The following is a 19,419-nucleotide window of genomic DNA, read 5'->3' on the forward strand; positions in this document are numbered from 1 at the left end:
GACTAAAAACAATAATTACAAAAAAATTTGGGTATGAATTCTTAAATTTAATTCACTTGCTGAGGTGTTACAATGATGTTGCTATACTCATTGTGTTTTTATGGTTCTAAAAGTAACAAACACGGCTTTGTTGGCTTATGTATTACCGTATTGGAAAACTAACTTTTGGGGAAATGTAATGAGGATCTTCTACATTAATAAGTATGTTATTTGGAAGTTGCACCACTTTGGAAAATATTAAGATATAATATGTATGAAGTACTTTGGGGCGCAAGCCGTCTGAATGTTAGAGGAGAATCAGTTGTTCCATTAGTTTCCTTATGCCAACAGTGCTCATGACTTGAGTCTAACTTGGGGACAGCACATTTATTACATTGTTCTGTACCAAACACTTAAACAAAATGAAACGTTGCTTTCTGCCACTGTGTTCTTCACTTATGAAATAAACTGGGATCTGTATAAAATTAAATTTTTTGATACATAATTGAAGTCAACTAATATATTTTTTTTGTTTCTCCATAATATATCCACTCCCTGGATGTTCAGCTCTTTCTTCACGCTGTTTGCAGTTAATTGTACACTACATTCCTGTGATCCGGGCTCATTTTGAAGCTTGACTGCAGCCTAAGCACTATAATATGCTTAGGCATTTTGATCATATTACTAAGGTATTTTAAAATATTTTTCCTACTGGATTTTCATAAATTTAATTCCTCAATTGTTAAGTCTTCTTTAGATTTGTCTCTGGGATTTTAAAATACAATGTCATTTCTCATTACAGGACTACCATGACCACATAGCTGAAATATCAGCTAAACTTGTAGCGATAATGGATATCTTATTTGACAAGCTGTTATCTAAGGTAATGATTTATGGAAATTATTAGGGCTTGCTTAAAGGCCTTGTGACTTTTCATCTTATAAAGATAAAAAATGATGAAAGAGTCATATCTCTTTCAAAGATATCATTCTCTTTCCAAGATAATCATTCACCAATTGTTAGAATATTTTTTAGTTCTTTCCCAAAAAGTGAGCATCTGCTGTTGTAAAGGCCACTTATAATGGCCTAACCCACAATAGTCTAACAAATCAAATTCTTCAGGTTCTAGAAAAACTCAAAAAAAAATAGTTGCCATTCATCTCTGAAGGGGCCAGATAGGTAAGGGGAGGGAAGATTATTTCTAGAATTATAGAAACCCTATACAAAAGTAATTTTATAGTGGCTGCATTTACAAATAACACACTTTCTTTAAAACCCTTGAAAGCCTTCTAGAGGAAGAATTGAAAGAACAAAGATCAAAATAGAAAAGTAAATAAATTGTTTCTGATAGTGTATTATTACTTACTTTCCAGACTAACAAGGCACTTTGAGATGCTCTGTTATTTCCCTCATAGATACACAATTTTTTTTAAAGATTTATTTTTATTTATTTATACAAGCGCTGGGTACAGTCAGAAGCGCCAGAGGGTGAGAGAATTCACCAGAGCCAGAGCGGGGAGCAGAGCAGGCAGAAGGACCGAAGTACACTGCTGAGGGGAGCATTGGGCGGCAGGAGAGGTCTGCACGCCACATGGGGCCCTCCTCCGGTGGCCGGGGAGCAACCGGGGATCGAACCGGCACTGCGGAGGCTGCGGGCAGCTTCGCAACCCAGCGCTCAACCGCTGCGCCACTGGGGAGGCCCTAGATACACAATTTTTACATTAATTTCTTATTTGCTTCTCATTCCCAATCAGTCATTAAAAGGAGTAATATTTCCCAAAGAATTCTCAATTACATTGAGAAGATATCTTCCAAAAGATTTCATTTATCTAGCCCAATCACTTTTGCTCTATCTCACTCTTTTCCTTTCCCTAGGTTCTTCAACCCAGATCTCAGGGAGAAAACAGAAATTTCATAAATTGAAAGTCTGAAGGTTTACTTAGTTCATACTTTTTTGACCAAGAATATGCTTAGAGTAATCTTACAAAGCAAGTCACTTTGATAGGCTTTTTCTCCTACTTGGATCCATCAGATTCTGATAGCAGGAGACAAATCATGAAAAAAAAAAAACAGATAAGGTGGTGTCATTTCACACACATAGACATTTAATTTGGGGAAAGAAGAATAACACAGTAATATAATGAGTCTAAGAAGCTAATAAGTAAGGGTACATTGCTTGGGTAGAGTGATCATTAACATCTAATTTTATTACTGTCTGGACCAGTGTCCCAGCCACCATCCATTCACTCATTCAATTAAATTGTGTTAGGTAACAGCTATATATAAGGGTAAATAAGTCTTTATTCTCAAATACTAATTGTTTAATAGGAAAACTATGTCGATAACTGTAACAGAGGTAGAATATATAAAGTGTCGTGAGAACTGAATTGATTCAGTGCTGTTGTAATTTTTAATACTTTGAAAGCAGTGGCTGCCATCTGGAGAATGAGATTTAGAAAAACTATGGATGAGGCATGTATATATAAGTTCTATATTTTTAGAAGATTTATTTATGCATAGAAGAACTGGGGTGTAGGCCAGAGGTGCAGGGAGTGAGAGGATTCACCAGAGACAGAGTGGGAAGCAGAACAGGTGCATCTACTGAAATACACTGCTAAGAGGAGCAGTGGGTGAGACTGGAGAGGTCTGCTGCACCATATGTGGGTTAGCTCCCTGTCCGGGGATCAAACTCAGGGTACTGTGGTGATAATGTGATAGCACTGAGATTTGCCCCTATTTTACTTTTAAAGAGAGTTAAGATTAAAGTAAATGAAGTTGAGGTGAGGAGATATTCTGAAGGAACAGCATAAACATATGTTGATATGGAGTCATAAAAATAAAGTTTTATATTAGAGTTCTGGAGTAGACCTAAGTTCAAATTCCATGATTTTTCCCATGTTAGCCTTACAGGACCTTAAGTAAATTATTAATCTCCTTAAATCTTCGTTTCTATTTCTAAATAGAGATGATAATAATAGAGCCTCATAAGGTTGTAGTGAGGATAAAGAGATAATATTTGGAGTATTTTTTTTAATCATGTGTCTGAGTATATAGCAAGTTCCAGTAAATATTGACTACTAATGCTTTTGCTGCTGTTAATATTAACAAAAGTAATTCCTTTTACCTAATGTATTAGGGTAGATGAATCAGGAGTAAGAAACATGGTAGTGGAGAGCTCTGACTGCCAGTAGAAAACTAAGCAGTGTAAGTTAGGCTTCTAGAGGTATGAGTTATATTCAGTAAAATTCACCCTTTCTAAGTTTGATGACTTTAACAAATGTACAGTAGTAGAACTACTGTAGCCAGGACATAGACCAAGTTACATCATTGTTAAACATTCTCTTGGGCACATCACCAGTCAGTCCTCTCCTTTTGGCCCCTGACAACCACTGATCTGACTTTCATCCACATAGTTTGCAGTTTCCAGAATGTCTACAAATGGAATTATACAGAATATACACTGTTGTGCCAGATTCCTTTTATTTGCATAATGCTGTTGGGATTCATGGCTGATATAGCATGTGTTAGTGGTTTGTCCCGTTTTACTAGAGTGTTGCCCCTTGTATGGATATATCATGTTTATAGTTGATAGACCTTTGGGTTGTCTATGAAATAATGGGCTGTTATGAATAATCTTGATAAACATCCATGTGTACATCTTTGTGGGTATGTGTTTTCATTTCTTTTGTGTAAATACCTTGGAATGAGGTTGATTGATGGTTGTATAGAAATGTAAAAATTATTGATAACTTTATAAAAAACTGCCAGGTTATTTTCCAAAGCGACTATACCACTTTTTCTTCCTATTTGTGATATATAAGAACTCTAGGTGATATTTAAGAATTCAGGTACCCCAGCACTTTCTATTGTCTGTCTGTTTTTGAATGTTAGTCTAGTAGATCTGTGTAAATTGATTTCTCATTGTGGCTTTAATTTACATAATGATGAATGTGCATCCTCCATGTGTTAGTTTGCCATTTCTTAAAATCAAGTAATATGAATCATTCGGTGTTTAACTTTCTCAGTGATCCTCCTCCTCCAGGGGTAGCTAACCTCTGCTTTGGTCAGTGTAGGATACTGAACTTAGCTGAATGGTGGGAACAGTATTGCAATCCAGAGGACATGAACATAATTCTCATTATTTTTCCCTGCTAGTCTGAAGTGAAAGCTCCCATTCGTTCTGCCTGTTTCAGGAATATTTGTAAGCAAATGGCAAAAATGCATGAAGCTATATTTGATCTCCTTTCAGAAGAACAAACACAAGTGAGTAGTAATTCCTAATTCCTAAATCATTTTGAAAATATATGCCGTATAATATAATGCAGAATTGGAGTGTTTTTACATACTTTTGGCACAGTCATATATCAATATGATTGTCATCATTTTTCAGGTTGTTGTATTGACTAATGGAACATAAATAAAAATTTCTGATTTCAAAGTGCTCTTGCTCTGACAAGCCAGAGCAATAACTTTGCTAAATGGTTAGTATTTCTAAAGGGTAGATTTTGTATTTGTCCTTTGAATATCAGAGATCCTAGGTTCTGCTTACAACATTCACTATATTATTTGTTTAAAGATCAGAGTTGGCATTTATCAATGCATAATAAAATTTTAGCCATTGTGATTATAATCCAAATTGAATTTAGGAGAAACTCATTTTGATTTAATAGTTTGACACATAAAGTAACTCAAGCAATATGCCTTGTAGGTAATATTTGTTAGATCATCAGTCATCTGTAGAGACCACTGACCAGGAAAAATAACAAAATGTTAGTCTCTGTCACATGTCACCTCCTTCTTACTTATGAAGTTATCCATTCTCTGTCCCTCTTACTTCCTCTAGAAAAGTAATGCAGTTCTTTTCATTTATCAGTTACAATCCTATCCCCAACCTCCGTCTCGTCCCTCTTCTGACACTTTAAAAGTTCCAGTATTCCCGGATGGTCTCACTCATAGCAGGGATTTAGAAAACCTAAATAAGGGACCAGGAAAAAGACTAATTGCAATAAAGTAAAAATCAAAATCAACAAGCAGCTATAGACCAGAGACTACAGTGAGGGGCAGGGGGAGGAGAAGAGGGATTAGGGTCAGAAAAAGGGTGTGGGAATTGTATGGGGAATACAACCAAAATGAAAGTGCATACATTATGCAAAAAATGAAAAATGATGTAAGAATTATATAAAATAAAATAATTCTTAAAAAAAGTTGCAAAAAATGAATGATGTAAAAATATATATAAATAAAAAGAAAATTAAAAAAAAAGTTCCAGTATTCCCTTTTTTTCCCTAGTCCTTATCTAACTTAGCTTGTTTCCTCTGTACCAGGTGATCTCATTCAAGCCTAGTCATAGAATGATACAATGTTATCATACAAACCTAGTTGTATAGCTAATGAACTTAATTTTCACTGGAATTTTTGCTGTTTAGATAAGGTTGTTATTTCAGTTTTTCATCAAGTGGTTGAATGCATGAAAATGATATTTGGGAGAAGGTGTCTTTCCTAGTGTTTCTTGCCTGCACTTGTTCCTGCTGGTTTCCTTCACCATGCTACCTCAGACTTCTATCTCTTACTAACTATTACCATTTTTCTTCATGTTTCCATAGGTTTTCATTAATCATAAGCACCCTTATAATTAAGTATCATCCGGCTCCTTGAGAGTTCTGTGAAGACTGAGGGGAACCATGAAATATGGAGCACCCACTAGGGTTTCTTACTTTTTATTTCTTTCTAACCAACCATTTTTTTCACTCTATTTGTAAGATTCCCCCCACCTTAGATAGTCTCACCTTCTGGATTTGCTTTCTGAGTTCTAATCCTAGGGTAAGACTAACCCGCTTAGGGAGCTGGGCATACAGGTATTTTATGTGTTTATTTGCATCATCATTTAAGGGAAATTCACACTAAAACTGGACAAAGGTTAAAAGTTTGATATCAGTAGTGCCACTTGAAAATACCAGTAATTCTACAAAACTTTTCCACAGATGATCTTATAATTTTTCCCATAGAAAATATATTTTTCTACAAAATTGTTTCCATAATTTTTAGATGTTGCCCAATGTAGTATTGGACCACTGCATGAAAATCTGCATGCAGGAACAAATTAAGGTAATTTTACCAGTTTAAAAGAATGAAGGTATCTTTATCTTCATTATAACTTTTTGTTTTCTTTGTCAAGTTCCTATTTAATATATATCAGAATTCTCCATTTATTTTCATTCTTTTTACCTGTCATGGTTGATCCCACTTTCATATTCTAGAGAACTTCTTCCAAGGTACAGAATGACAGTACTAAGTCATATCACTACACAAGTATCACTGAGAGAACAGGAAAAGACAGCTTTATCTAACTACAGAAAAAAAAACCTATACTGAAATAATACTTTCTGAGGAGCATTTTTCAAATGTATGCCAAACAAAATTTTCTAAGGACATTTTCTCTTTCTAACACTAATTTGATATCGATAACACAGATTCTTATATCTTCTATTTAGTAGAGTGTCAAAAATATAATTTTATTTCTTTTCCAGGTGTTATTTTTAAGAACTAATGCAAGTTATAAACTCCACTTGAAAAAACAGTTATCTCATTTAAATGTGATAAATGATGGAGGACCTCAGAATGGGTATGTTTTTGCCATGGTTTTGCCACATACTCCCATATTAAATTGATTTTATTCTTTATACTGATTTTATTCTAGATTTTATTCTTTATACTGTCTTTTTCCATGATGGAGCACAAGTATGGTAAAATCAGCAAAATTTTGCATTTCCTTCCCTCTATGAAGATCTTTTTAATCTGCCTACCTGCCTACCTATTATCTATCTATGTTAAAGTGTTTTATAAGTGATCAATTACTTAACTGATATAGAGCCACCTTGAGGCAGTGTTAGTGGGACCTCCTTAGCTTCCCCAGTATTCTTCCTTTATGCACACAGGAATCAGTGTCCTACTTTGTAGTTGTGTGACCATGTGAAAGTCACACAAACTCTGTCTCATTTGTAAAATGAGAAATAAGATCTGCCTTAAATTCCTTCAAAGGATTGCAAAAAATATATGTATGTATTTTATTGTAAGCTTTTGGACAAATTGTGTTATTGGTGAAATAGTATAGTATAGTATATAGGAGAATGTAGGATTTACAATCAGAAAATTTGGGTTAAGTTCTGCTACTTACTAGTTGTATAACTATGGACAAATCACCTTAATATTTCCTGGGTATGTTATCTATTGCATGGATTTTTAGGGACATAATATTTTATTCCTTGTTAAAGGAGTTTCAGGCTTAAATTTCAAACTTACACAAACAAACTGAAAATTATTTTGAAGTCAGAAATTGACCTCACTGTAAAAAAAAAAAAAAAAAAAAGATAGAAAGATTTTGCAAAAAGCAGTTTAGAAAACTTGGGACTGCTGTGTCTGTGACCAGGCTATATCTGGCAGTAATCTGATTCTTTCCCTTTATTATTATCTGGAGGTTATTTATTTTTTAGAATAGTTATTTTTCAAAAATTTCAAAACATTCAAGTATAGTAGAGTGAATATCAAATTCTTCCCAGAGACTGTTCAAACAAACTAATATTTTTTAAGCCTCACTTAAATCATACCTTCTGCTTTTATTCTCATAACTAAATCTAGGTTGGTGGTTTGACTTTTTTTTTCCAGATTAATAGTTCTAAACCACTCACTTATTATCTATTATTTTGTTAATATAGCTGTTTGGGGGTCAGTACAACCTTAGAAATTTTCACTCACATACTTGGAGACACTAATTCTGTGCAAGTCAATTTATGTTTTTGAGTGATACTTTAAAAGATACAATTCCTTGCAAATTAAACTCTAGACTTAAGTGAGACATACTGACAAACTGTTTATAAGGAAATTTTGTTCCTGAAATGGTTCTAAAAATGTACCTTTTTTTTGAGATGAAAATCCTGTAACATAAAATGGTTTTATTTTATTTTATTTTTTTTCATGAAATTTTATTTTAATATAATTCTGTGACAGATAAATGCCTTCTATTGTTTTGGATCCTTTGTTTTTGAGATGTAGGATATTCCCTATAATGTCAGTCATTTGGCAAAGCTTTTGAACATGAGTGTGTGTATGTGTGCATTTGCTCAATTCCCACATGTCAGGCACCATGCAAGGCTGAGGACAAAGATGAGAAAGTCTCGTTGAGACATGCACAGGGTGGTGGGTGAGAACGTTCAGGACCGAGACAATGTAAGAAACTAGCATTTGGGCTTTATAGGAGCGTGAAGAGAGTGGCCCAAGCCAGTCTTAGGTGGGGCGAGTGAGCCGCAGAAGATTCTAGAAGTGACACTAGAGCAGAGTCTTCCAGGAAGGAAAGGAGCACAGGAAGTACGGTGTAGGGGACAAACCAGAAGGAATGTTCAGCCTAGGCAGCATGTAGGAGGAGGAAAGGCTGGAAAGACAGGAGCCTTATCATGGTGTCCTGGCTGGGGGGTTAGAATACTATTCTCCAAAGTTTATTTTTTTTTATTTTATTTTTTTCCATTTTTTAAAAATTTTAACATTTATCATTTTTTACATTTTTTAAACAATATTTGCTTCCCCCCACCCCCTCAGATTGAGTCCCCATAGAATCTCCTTCCCCAAGGTACCCAAACACCATCACCTCAGTCCCCTATGCTCCTCCCTCTCACTTCTCTCCCTCCTCCTCCCCTGCAGTATGTCTCTGGTTTATAATTGTCTGTTTTTGCTTTGTTGTGTTTTGTACTGTTACTATTTTTTTTTACATTGATGTTTTATTTGGTTCCCCTATATTCCTGTTACAAGTGAAACCATCTGGTATTTTTCTTTTTCCTTCTGGCTTATTTCACTGAGCATAATTCCTTCTAGCTCCATCCATTTTGTTGCAAATGACATGAGTTTATCTTTTTTGATTGCTGAATAATATTCAATTGTGTATATATACCACATCTTCTTGATCCAGTCATCTATTTTTGGGCATTTGGGTTGTTTCCAGGTTTTACCTATTGTAAATACTGCTGCAATAAACATAGGTGTACAGGTACTCTTTTTTTTTTTTTTTTTTTTTTTTTTTTTTTATTTTTTAAATTTTATTTTTATATTCCCCCATACAATTGCAAACGCCCCATTCTGACCCCAATCCTTCCCCTCCCGCCCCCCACCCCCAAAAAGTGTCTCTGGTTCATAGTTTTTTTGTTGATTTTGATTTTCACTTTCTTATATTCATTTTCCTGGTCCCTTATTTAAGTTTTGTAGATTCCTGCTATGAGTGAGACCATCCGGTATTTTTCTTTTTCTTTTTGGCTTATTTCGCTGAGCATGATCCCTTCCAGTGCCATCCATGTTGCTGCAAATTGCATGTGTTTATCTTTTTTGAATGCTGAGTAATATTCCATGGTATATATGTACCATATCTTCTTGATCCAGTCATCTATTTTTGGGCATTTGGGTTGTTTCCAAAGCTTAGCTATTGTAAACAGTGCTGCTATAAACATAGGAGTGCAGGTGCTCTTTGGAATTGATGTTTCTGTGTCCTTTGGGTAAATACCTAGGAGTGGAATTGCTGGATCATATGGAAGCTCTATGTTTAGTAGGTCCAGAAATCTCCACACAGCTCTCCATAGTGGTTGGACCAGTTTGCACTCCCACCAACAGTGCAGAAGAGTTCCTTTTTCTCCACATCCTCGCCAACATTTGTTGTTGCTAGTTTTTTTAATATGTGCCATTCTCACTGGTGTGAGATGGTATCTCATGGTAGTTTTGATTTGCATTTCCCTGATTACAAGTGATGTTGAACATTTTTTCATATGTCTGTTGGCCATTTGCATTTCCTCTTCAGAGAAGTTTCTTTTTAGCTCTTCTGCCCATTTTTTGACCGGATTATTTTCTTTGTTGTTGCTGAGTCTCATCAGCTCTTTGCAGATTTTTGTGATCAGTCCTTTATCATTAGTGTTGGGTGCAAAAATGTTCTCCCAGTTGGTGGGGTTTCTCTTTGTTTTTGTTATTGTCTCTTTTGCTGTGCAGAAGCTCTTTAATTTGATGTAGTCCCAGCTGTTTATCTTTCTCTTCACTATCACTGCTTTGGGTGATGTGTCTGTAAAGATGTCTTTGATGTGCAAATCCCATAGTGTTTCGCCTATATTTTCTTCTATGTATTTTATGGTTTCAGGTCTTATGTCTAGTTCTTTAATCCATTTTGAGTTGATTTTTGTGTATGGTGTGAGGTAGTGGTCAAGCTTTATTCTTTTGCATGTAGCGACCCAGTTTACAGGTACTCTTTTGAATCACTGTTTTTGTGTCCTTTGGGTAGATCCCTAGGAGTGGCATTGCCAGATCGTATTGTAGCTCCATTTTTAGTAGACTGAGGAATCTCCAGACAGCTTTCTACAATGGTTGGACCAGTTTGCACTCCCACCAGCAATGTAGGAGAGTTACTTTTTCACCACATTCTTGCCAACATTTGTTGTTGCTAGTTTTTTTAATATGTGCCATTCTTACTGGTGTAAGGTGGTATCTCAGTGTGGTTTTTGATATGTGTTTCTCTGATATAAGGGATGTTGAACATTTTTTCATATGCCTGTTGGCCATTTGCATTTCCTCTTTGGAGAAATGTCTTTTGAGTTTTTCTGCCCATTTCTTTTTTTTAGTATATGTGCTGCCGAAGCGAGCACCTTCTGCCCATTTCTTGACTGGATTGTTTATTTTGTTTTTGTTGAGCCGTGTGAGTTCTTTGTATATCATTGTGATCAGTTCCTTATCATTTGGATGGAGTTTAAAGATTTTTTTCCCAATCAGTGGGGTGTCTCTCAGTTTTGGTTAATGTCTCTTGCTGTGCGGAAGCTTTTCAGTTTGATGCAATCCCAGGTGTTTATCTTTGTCTTCACTATCACTGCTTTGGGTGATGAGTCTTTAAAGATGTTTTTGAGATGTATGTCTTGTAGTGTTTTACCTATATTTTATTCTATATATTTTATGGTTTCAGGTCTTATGTCCAGTTCTTTTATCCATTTTGAGTTGATTTTTGTGCACAGTGAGATGTAGTGGTCTAGTTTCATTTTTTTTGCATGTGGAGGTCCAGTTTTCCCAGCACCATTTATTGAACAAACTGTCCGTGTTCCAGTGCATGTTCTTTGCTCCTTTATCAGAGATTAGTTGTTCATATAAGTGTGGCTTTATTTCTGGGCTCTCTATTCAATTCCATTGGTCTGTGTGTCTGGTTTTGTTCCAATACCAAACTGTTTTAATTATTATGGCTTTGCAGTATAGATTGAAGTTTGGAAGTGTGATACCTCCTTTCTCCTTTGTTTTCATCAATAGGGCTTTGGCTATTCGTGGTTTTTTTGTGGTTCCATATGAATTTCATCAATATTTGATCTATTTATTTGAAGAATGTCATTGGGATTTTTATTGAAATAGCATTGAATCTGTATATTGCTTTTGGGAGGATGACCATTTTAATAATGTTGATTCTTCCAATCTGTAAGCAGGGGATGTCTTTCCATTTCTTTGTGTCTTCTTCAATTTCTTTTAACAGTGTTTTATAATTTTCTTTGTATAGGTCTTTCACCTCTTTTGTTAGGTTTATTCCCAAGTATTTGATTTTTTTTTGTTTCAATTATAAAAGAGTTTTTTTTTTTATTTTGATTTCTTCTTCTTCCAATTGACTGTGTAGAGGAAGGCTACTGATTTCTGTGTGTTGATTTTGTCTCCTGCTACTTTACTGAACTGGTTGATTATTTTGAGTAGTTTTTCTGTGGAGTTCTTAGGGTTCTCTATGTATATCATCATATTGTCTGCAAATAGTGATAGTTTTACTTCTTCTTTCCCTATCTGGATTCCTTGTATGTCTTTCTCTTGTCTTATTGCCCTGGTTAGGACCTCCTGTATTATTTTGAAGAGCTGTGGTGAGAGAGGACATCCTTGTCTTGTTCCTGACCTTAAAGGAAAGGCCTTCAGCTTTCCACCATTGAGAATAATGTTGGCAGTGGGTTTGTCGTATATGGCTTTTATCATGTAAGGTATGTTCTTTCTATCCTGAGAATTTCAAGGGGCTTCATCATAAATGGATGTTGGACTTTGTCGAATGCTTTCTCAGCATCTATTGATATGATCATATGGTTTTTATTTTTCTTTTTGTTGATGTATTGGATTACGCTTATCGATTTTCATATGTTGAACCATCCTTGTGCCCCTGGGATGAATCCCAGGTGTACTATCTCTTTGATGCATTGTTGGATTCTGTTGGCAAGGATTTTGTTGAGGATTTTTACATCAGTGTTCATTAGGGAGATTGGTCTGTAATTTTTTTTTTTTTTTGTGATGTCTTTGTTGGGTTTTGGTATTAGTGTAATGTTGGCTTTGTAGAACATATTTGGTAGTATTTCTTCTTTTTCAATTTTTGAAAGAGTTTATGTAGGATAGGCACTAATTCACTGCTGAACGTTTGGTAGAATTCATTTGTGAAGCCATCTGGGCCTGGGCTTTTGTTTTTGGGGAGTGCTTTGATTACTGCCTCAATTTTGCTGCTTGTAATTAGTCTGTTTAGTTGTTGTATTTCTTCTCTGTCCAGTTTTGGATGATTATATCATTCTAGGAATTTGTCCATCTCTTCTAGGTTGTTGAGTTTGTTTGCATATAGGTGTTCATAGTAATGTCTGATTATTCTTTTGATTTCTACTGAGTCTGTTGTGATTTCGTCTCTTTCATTTATAATCCTATAATCCTGTTTATATGTGTTTTCTCCCATTTTTTCTTTGTGAGCCTGGCTAGAGGTTTGTCTATTTTGTTTATTTTTTTCAAAGAACCAGCTTTTGGTTTCATTGATCTTTTGGATTATTTAATTCCCAATTCATTAATTTCTGCTTTGATTTTTATTATTTCCTTTCGTCTACTGGCTTTAGGGTTTTTTTGTTGTTCTTTTTCTAGCTCTTGGAGAGATGAGATTAGGTTGTTTCTTTGAGTTCTTTCTTGTTTGTTGATGTGAGCCTGAATTGCTATATATTTTCCTCTTATTACTGCTTCTGCTACATCCCATACATTCTGGAAAATGGTCTCTTCCTTGTCATTCAACTCAAAGTATTTTTTAATTTCTTCTTTGATCCCCTCATTAGTCCAGTGGTCTCCCAGTAGTGTGGATTTCAATCTCCATGAAATGGGAGGGTTCCTTGTTTTCTTTTCATGATTTATTTCTAGCTTGATGCCTTTATGATCAGAGAAGATAGTTGGGATGATTTTGATCTTCATGTATCTGTTAATGTTTGTCTTGTGGCCCAGTATGTTAAAGATTCTGGAGAATGATCCATGTGCACTTGAGAAAAGTGTATGCTCGGATTTTTTTGGGTGCAGTGTCCTATAGATGTCTGTTAAGTCCATGAGTTCTATGTCTTTATTTAGGGCTCTACTGTCTTTGTTTATTTTTTGTCTTGTTGATCTGTCCATTGGTGAGAGTGGGGTGTTGAAGTCTCCCACTATATATGTATTTTCTTTAATGTCTTTTCAGAGCTGATAATAATTGTCTAATATATTTTGGTGCCCTTCATTTGGTGAGTATAAGTTGATGAGTATTATATCTTCCTGATGTATTGTCTCCTTGATCATAATCTAGTGTCTGTCTATGTCTCTTTTTACCTTTTTTAATTTGAAGTCTATTTCATCTGATATAAGTATGGCTGTTCCTGCCTTCTTTTTTGGTCCATTTGCTTGTAGGATTGTTTTCCAACCTTTTACTTTCAGCCTGTGTTTATCTTTTGTGGTTAAATGTGTTTCTTGGAGACAGCAGAAAGTTGGATTTTGTTTTTTAATCCAGCCTGCTACTCTGTGTCTTTTTATTGATGAGTTTTATCCATTTACATTTAGAGTTAATATTGATATGTTGGCATCTATGTTTGCTATTTTGTTTGCCTTTTTTTGTGATTTTATTCCTTGCTTTATTCTGTTCTTGTTCATTCCTTTGTTGGTTTTGGCTTTAGGACCTCTTGTAGAATTTTTTGGAGTGGAGGTTTACTTGTAATGAATTTCTGGAATTTGTTTGAGAAGGTCCATATTTTTTCTTCACAGAGGAAGGAAAGTTTTGCAGGGTAAAGTATTCTTGGTTGGCATTTGTTGTCTTGAAGTTTGCTGAATATGTTACTCCTTCCTCTTCTTGCCCATAATGTTTCTTCGGAGAAGTCTGAAATTAACCTGATTGGTTTTCACTTATAAGTTATCTGTTTCTTCCCCCTTGCCAGTTTCATTATTTTTTCCTTGTCTTGGACTCTTGCAAGCTTTACTATTAGGTGTTTTGCTGTGATTTTCTTTTTCATTGTGGTAATTGGGAGTTCTTGCTTCTTGTATGTCTATATTTGTCTCCTTTTTCATGCTTGGGAAGTTTTTTTCAATTATCTCTTTGAATAATTTTTCAGTTCCTTTGTCTCTCTCCTCACTTTCTGGAATGCCTATAACTCTTGCATTTCCTCTCTTCATGGAGTCTGATAATTGTCTAAGAGTATTCTATACCACTTCATTTGCATTTCTGTCTCCTTTTCTCTTTTGGCTTGTTTTATTTCTGTATCTTCGATAGTACTGATCTGTTCTTCCATTTCATTGATTCTATTTTCATTGCTTTTCCCAGAGTTCTTTATCTCCTCTAGTAATCTTTTAATCTGCGTTTCTTTTCTTTTCTTTCTTAAGGTCTCAATTTCATTCTTCAGTTCATTGATTATTTGTCTCAAATCATTTTTTTCCTTTTTGTTTTCTTTCTGCTTTTTAATCATAATGATTATTAATTCTCTATCTGATAGGCCGAGAAGTTTTTCAGTGTCATTGTTGAGCTCTGGTGACTCTATTTCTTTTTGTGGTGTGTCCTCCTGCGGGCTTGCTTAGTTATTTATATTTTTTCTTCTCCCTGTTGTTTGCTTTCTAATTAGTTCTCTGCATTGGGACATTGTGCCACTGGTGTTGGCAGGCATCTCTTTGGAGTGCTGCTTTAGGGGTCTCAGAAACTGTTTACCAGACTGAGACCAGCACTGGTAGGCCAAAACTCCACCAGGGTGTTGATGCTGTGTTGCTGGGCACTATTTTACGGTTCCCTCCCTCTGTATTTACTCAGTTCAGAGAGGAAATCAGCTAGTTGGTGATTTTGTGCCCACAGCTGTATGGATTCCACGCCCTGAATTCTGCACTCTAGGTCTCAGTTCCAGGGCTATCAGGTCCAAAACGCTGGCTGTCACCTTGTGCAGTGCCTGCTGCTATGGCGCTTCCCACACCCCAGATCCTGCGCCTGGCTCTCAGTTCCAGGACGGGGTCTTACTCCACGCCTTATTTCCCACCTTACCCTGGTTTGTGTGTCCTACCCTCTCTCAGAGCCTGAGGGTGTTTTTGGGAATCTCTGGTTTCCAGCTATCAGGATTTGGTGCTTTTTCTTCCTGGTCAGTAGGTGGCGACAGAGATCTTTATTAGTGTCCTTCCAGAACTGTTTCTCTTTCCTGTGGGCGGGTGGAACAGAGTGGGAGTGGCATAGAGAGCCTCAATGTCATGGGGGTTGCTGTGTCTGCCTTGTGCCCCACCATCGTTGGGATCCCAAGCCCCGAATTTTGTGCCCACGGTCTCAGTTCCAAAGCCCTCAGATCCAGGACGTGGGCTGTAGCCCAGTTCAGTGTCCGCAGAAATGGCACCTTTTGCACCCTGCTCCCAAGTCTGGGCGCCTGGTTTCTGATTACTCAGTGAGGGACATTCACCTCAATGAGAGCTCCCATGCTTCTCCCTGCAAGCCTAGGTCGCAGACGCGGGGACCTGGGCAGCCGCCATCCGTGTATGATTTTCAAGCGAGCTGCTTTTTCCCACAAGCTTACCGGCTGGCCTTGGGCTATTTGTGGGTTTCTGGGAGTTTTTGTTCTCTAATGGCGCCTGGAGCAATTTGTTCACCTCCTCAGCAATTCCTGCACTGTTCTCCACAGTTCCAGCTCACAGGGTGCGGTGCCTGAAATTGTTCCTTTCCACTCACAGTCCTGTTTGATGCGTAGTTTGTTCTTAGTTTTGCTGTTGTTGTTGTTGTTTTCCTCCTTTCTGTTGGTCAGAGTGCCGACTTTGTGGGAGGGGGAGGGTAACAGGGTTCTGAGCTTTCCTCCCTTCTAGTCTCTTTTATGGCAACTTTCTTCTTTGGGCAATTTGCCAGTCTCCCATTTCTCTCCCATGTCCCAGTTCTCACAGGGACCTGCTGCTTTTCCTCCCTATTCACTTTTTTTTTTTTTATGGGAGGTCTTACTCGCAGTGTTCCCCCGCCCTCCGCCATGTTGATTCTGTCCATAAAATGGTTTTAAAATCAACAATTTAGTGGCCCTTGCATACTCACAGTTGTGCATCCACCACCTCTACCTATTGATAGTTCAACAGTTTTTCACTACTCCAAGAAATCCTGTACCCACTAAGCAGTTTGTCCCTTTTCCTCTTAGCCCTGCACTTTTCCAATGAATTTTCTGTATTTTAAGTTATTTAAAAAATAGACATAAAAAGAATAAAATACTTGAATTCCTGCTACTGAGAATTGATCATAAACATCTTTCAGTTTTACTTGAAAAATATGAAAAACATGGCATTTTGAATGAAGCTGAAGTACCCCTTTCATCCCAACTCCAGTTCCATTCACTTTTCCCTAATCTTTAGACAATATTTTTAGTAAGTTTAGTCTACATCCTTCAACTCTTTCTCATTTATTATCTTTATATCTAAGGAAAATGTGTGGTTCTATTTTATAATTTTGTTTACTTACATGGTACTTTGTAGCTTTTTTCCACTGAATTGATTTATCTGTTGACACAGATGTTGCCCTTTCTTTGACTGCTGTGGTGTATTCTCTCACATGAAAAAACATGTTAATGTATACATTTCCCCTAGTGACGGATTTCAAGGTTATATTACTTTTCCCCCCAATACAAACACACTGTAGTGAACATCCCTATACTTGTTTAGGGCGTGATCAGATCACAAGTACATTCCCACTTTACTAGCTATTGTCAGAATGTTCTCCAAAGTGACTGTTCCAAGTTTATACTTCCACCATTTCCCCACATTTTGCCAACATTTGCTGTTAAAGTTTTCATTGTTGCTCATATGCCGGGAGACAATATCTTGTTTTGATTTGCATTTCCTGATGTTTGTCATTGTTTCATGTTTATTGGTCATTCATATTTTCTCATCTTTCCCTGTTTGTGTTCTTTCCCTGTTTTTCTCTTGGGTGTTTTTTATCTTAATTGTACATGCTCTCGTGGTTATATATGCTTTTCTTTTGTGTTCTTTTGTCAATTTTTTTTTCAATTTTGATGTAAACATACACTTTCTATTGAACTGTAAACAGTGTGTCTATTAATTATAACTTGATATTTTTAAATGGAGATTTATGTTAATTTTGTTTAATTTTTGATGTGGGGAGCTTGCCTTAGAAAGGATTTGCTTTGAACTGTTGCTGTCAGTTCAGTATACTTACTAACCACATTTTTTCACAGAAAGTATAGTGTAAATTAAACTTTTCAAAAGACACCCTGAATGAGTTGCAGATGAAAAATATGGTCCTTACTAAACTGTCATGTGAAAACAGGTGAAACTTCAAGTACCTAAGTCCAAAGGTATTTACAAATTAGAACATTTATAAATTAGACTGAATATTAAGGTTGCTTACAACACATTTACCCCCATGTAGTCCAGCAACCTAGAATTTATATATTCATTAAAAAACTGAAGTCAGAGTACTTCTTCTCTATTAAAAACTACTAAATAAATCAGTCTCCTATTTGTTTCTCTCTGGGCCAAATCCATCAAAATATACATCTAATTTGCCAGTTTCTAAACCTGACAGCTCCTATTTTTTATGAATGGGGTGTTGGTATTTCTGTTTATCTGAGCATTCTTTCTGGGAGTATTCTTTCAGCTGTATGTGACGTCTCTCTACTCAAAAGTATAATTCTTTCCTTGTTCATCAAGTGTTAATATAATTATCATAATCAAACTTTATTTCCAGTATTACTTAAACTTGAATTCCCAGCCTTCATTTAACTCCTTGGGATGACATACAGAAACCTTGTCTTTCCCTTGATTACACTTGTCACATGTATGTATACTTTAATGACAATTAACAAATATCTTAAACTATTTTTCTGTTTGATGCTGTTTTAAGCAGTTATATTGGGCACAATTACAAGACTATCTCCAAACTGTGTTGGTTTATTCCTTTTCAAAATGCTTGTTGCAATAGAACATTAAATGGTCTAACTATGTGGTAACAGGAATCCTGCTAAGGGGGATCTTCACATTTGGTCCCTAAGAAATCTGAATTACAAATAATAATTTAGCAACGATGGTAGGGCTCTGATTCTGTAAGCATTGCCACTTTACTCATCTGAATAGAAAGTGGGAGCTTTACTGATTGTAGAACTAAGGCTACCAGATGGGAGGAGAAGGGAAGGAGCCCTTAGGACCATGTAGAGGAATACTGGTGCTCTGGTGATAGGCATGGCAAGTTTAACATACATTTGAAGAGGTGTGAACCTATAGCCCTAAAACATATACAGTATTGTAATCTGTTACTTCAAAGTAATTTTTTTTTTAAGTGTGAGATTCAAAACTAATTTTCTCTCCAATATTTAGGTTGGTCACAGCAGATGTAGCTTTTTTACACTGGAAATCTTCAAGCCTTAAAAGGCCTTAAAGATTTGGACCTAAATATGGCTGATATCTGGGAACAGAAGAGGTGATATGACATACAGGAAAATTGGGTTCTTCATCTGACCATGGGATGTGTATGTTTGTGAAGAAAATATGGATGCCTGTGATTCAAGAACTGAACCTGGAACCCAAAGTTGGGTGGTGTAAGGGTAAAAGGAAAGTATCAGTGTTGGGAAACTGGGATTCAGTGGGATCTACAAGGAATGCCATTTTTGTGCTTCCTTCAGTGAGGAGTAACTGATCAGGTGTCTAACATTTTTCATTCTCTCTGGAAACAGACTCAGGTTTCTTTGGACCAAATCCAAAAGAACACATAGCTGTAACACAGCTGTAGTTGACTAGAATGCTCTGTATACTTTATATTAAAAAATGCTTTGCATTTCTTCCACTGCAATGAAATTCATATGGTGTCCCACCTTATTTAATGATGGTACAATTTAAAATATTAAAATCTTAGTCAACCTCTGTAGAAAGTTTTCTCTATGAAAGTAAAGCTGTTTGAAAAATTATTTTTTTACAGATCTTTCTATAAAAATAAACATCTTTTGATTGCTTGGATTTAGAAATTCAGTTTTTGTTTTAGTGAACAATGTCAAATTTGAGGCTTTGTGTGTCTTGTAGTCAATCTGGGGAAAGCCTTCAGAACAGTCTAAATACTTGAAAGGCTCATCACAAAGATTTTGGCATTTATTTATGCACCTTCGAATAGAAATAATTTTCAGAAGTGTTATGTGAAAGGCTATATAGGTCAAT

The sequence above is a fragment of the Talpa occidentalis genome, unplaced genomic scaffold (genome assembly GCF_014898055.3).
Source record: "Talpa occidentalis isolate TD23 unplaced genomic scaffold, MPIMG_talOcc4v2.1 talOcc4.18, whole genome shotgun sequence".
Taxonomy (NCBI): domain Eukaryota; kingdom Metazoa; phylum Chordata; class Mammalia; order Eulipotyphla; family Talpidae; genus Talpa; species Talpa occidentalis.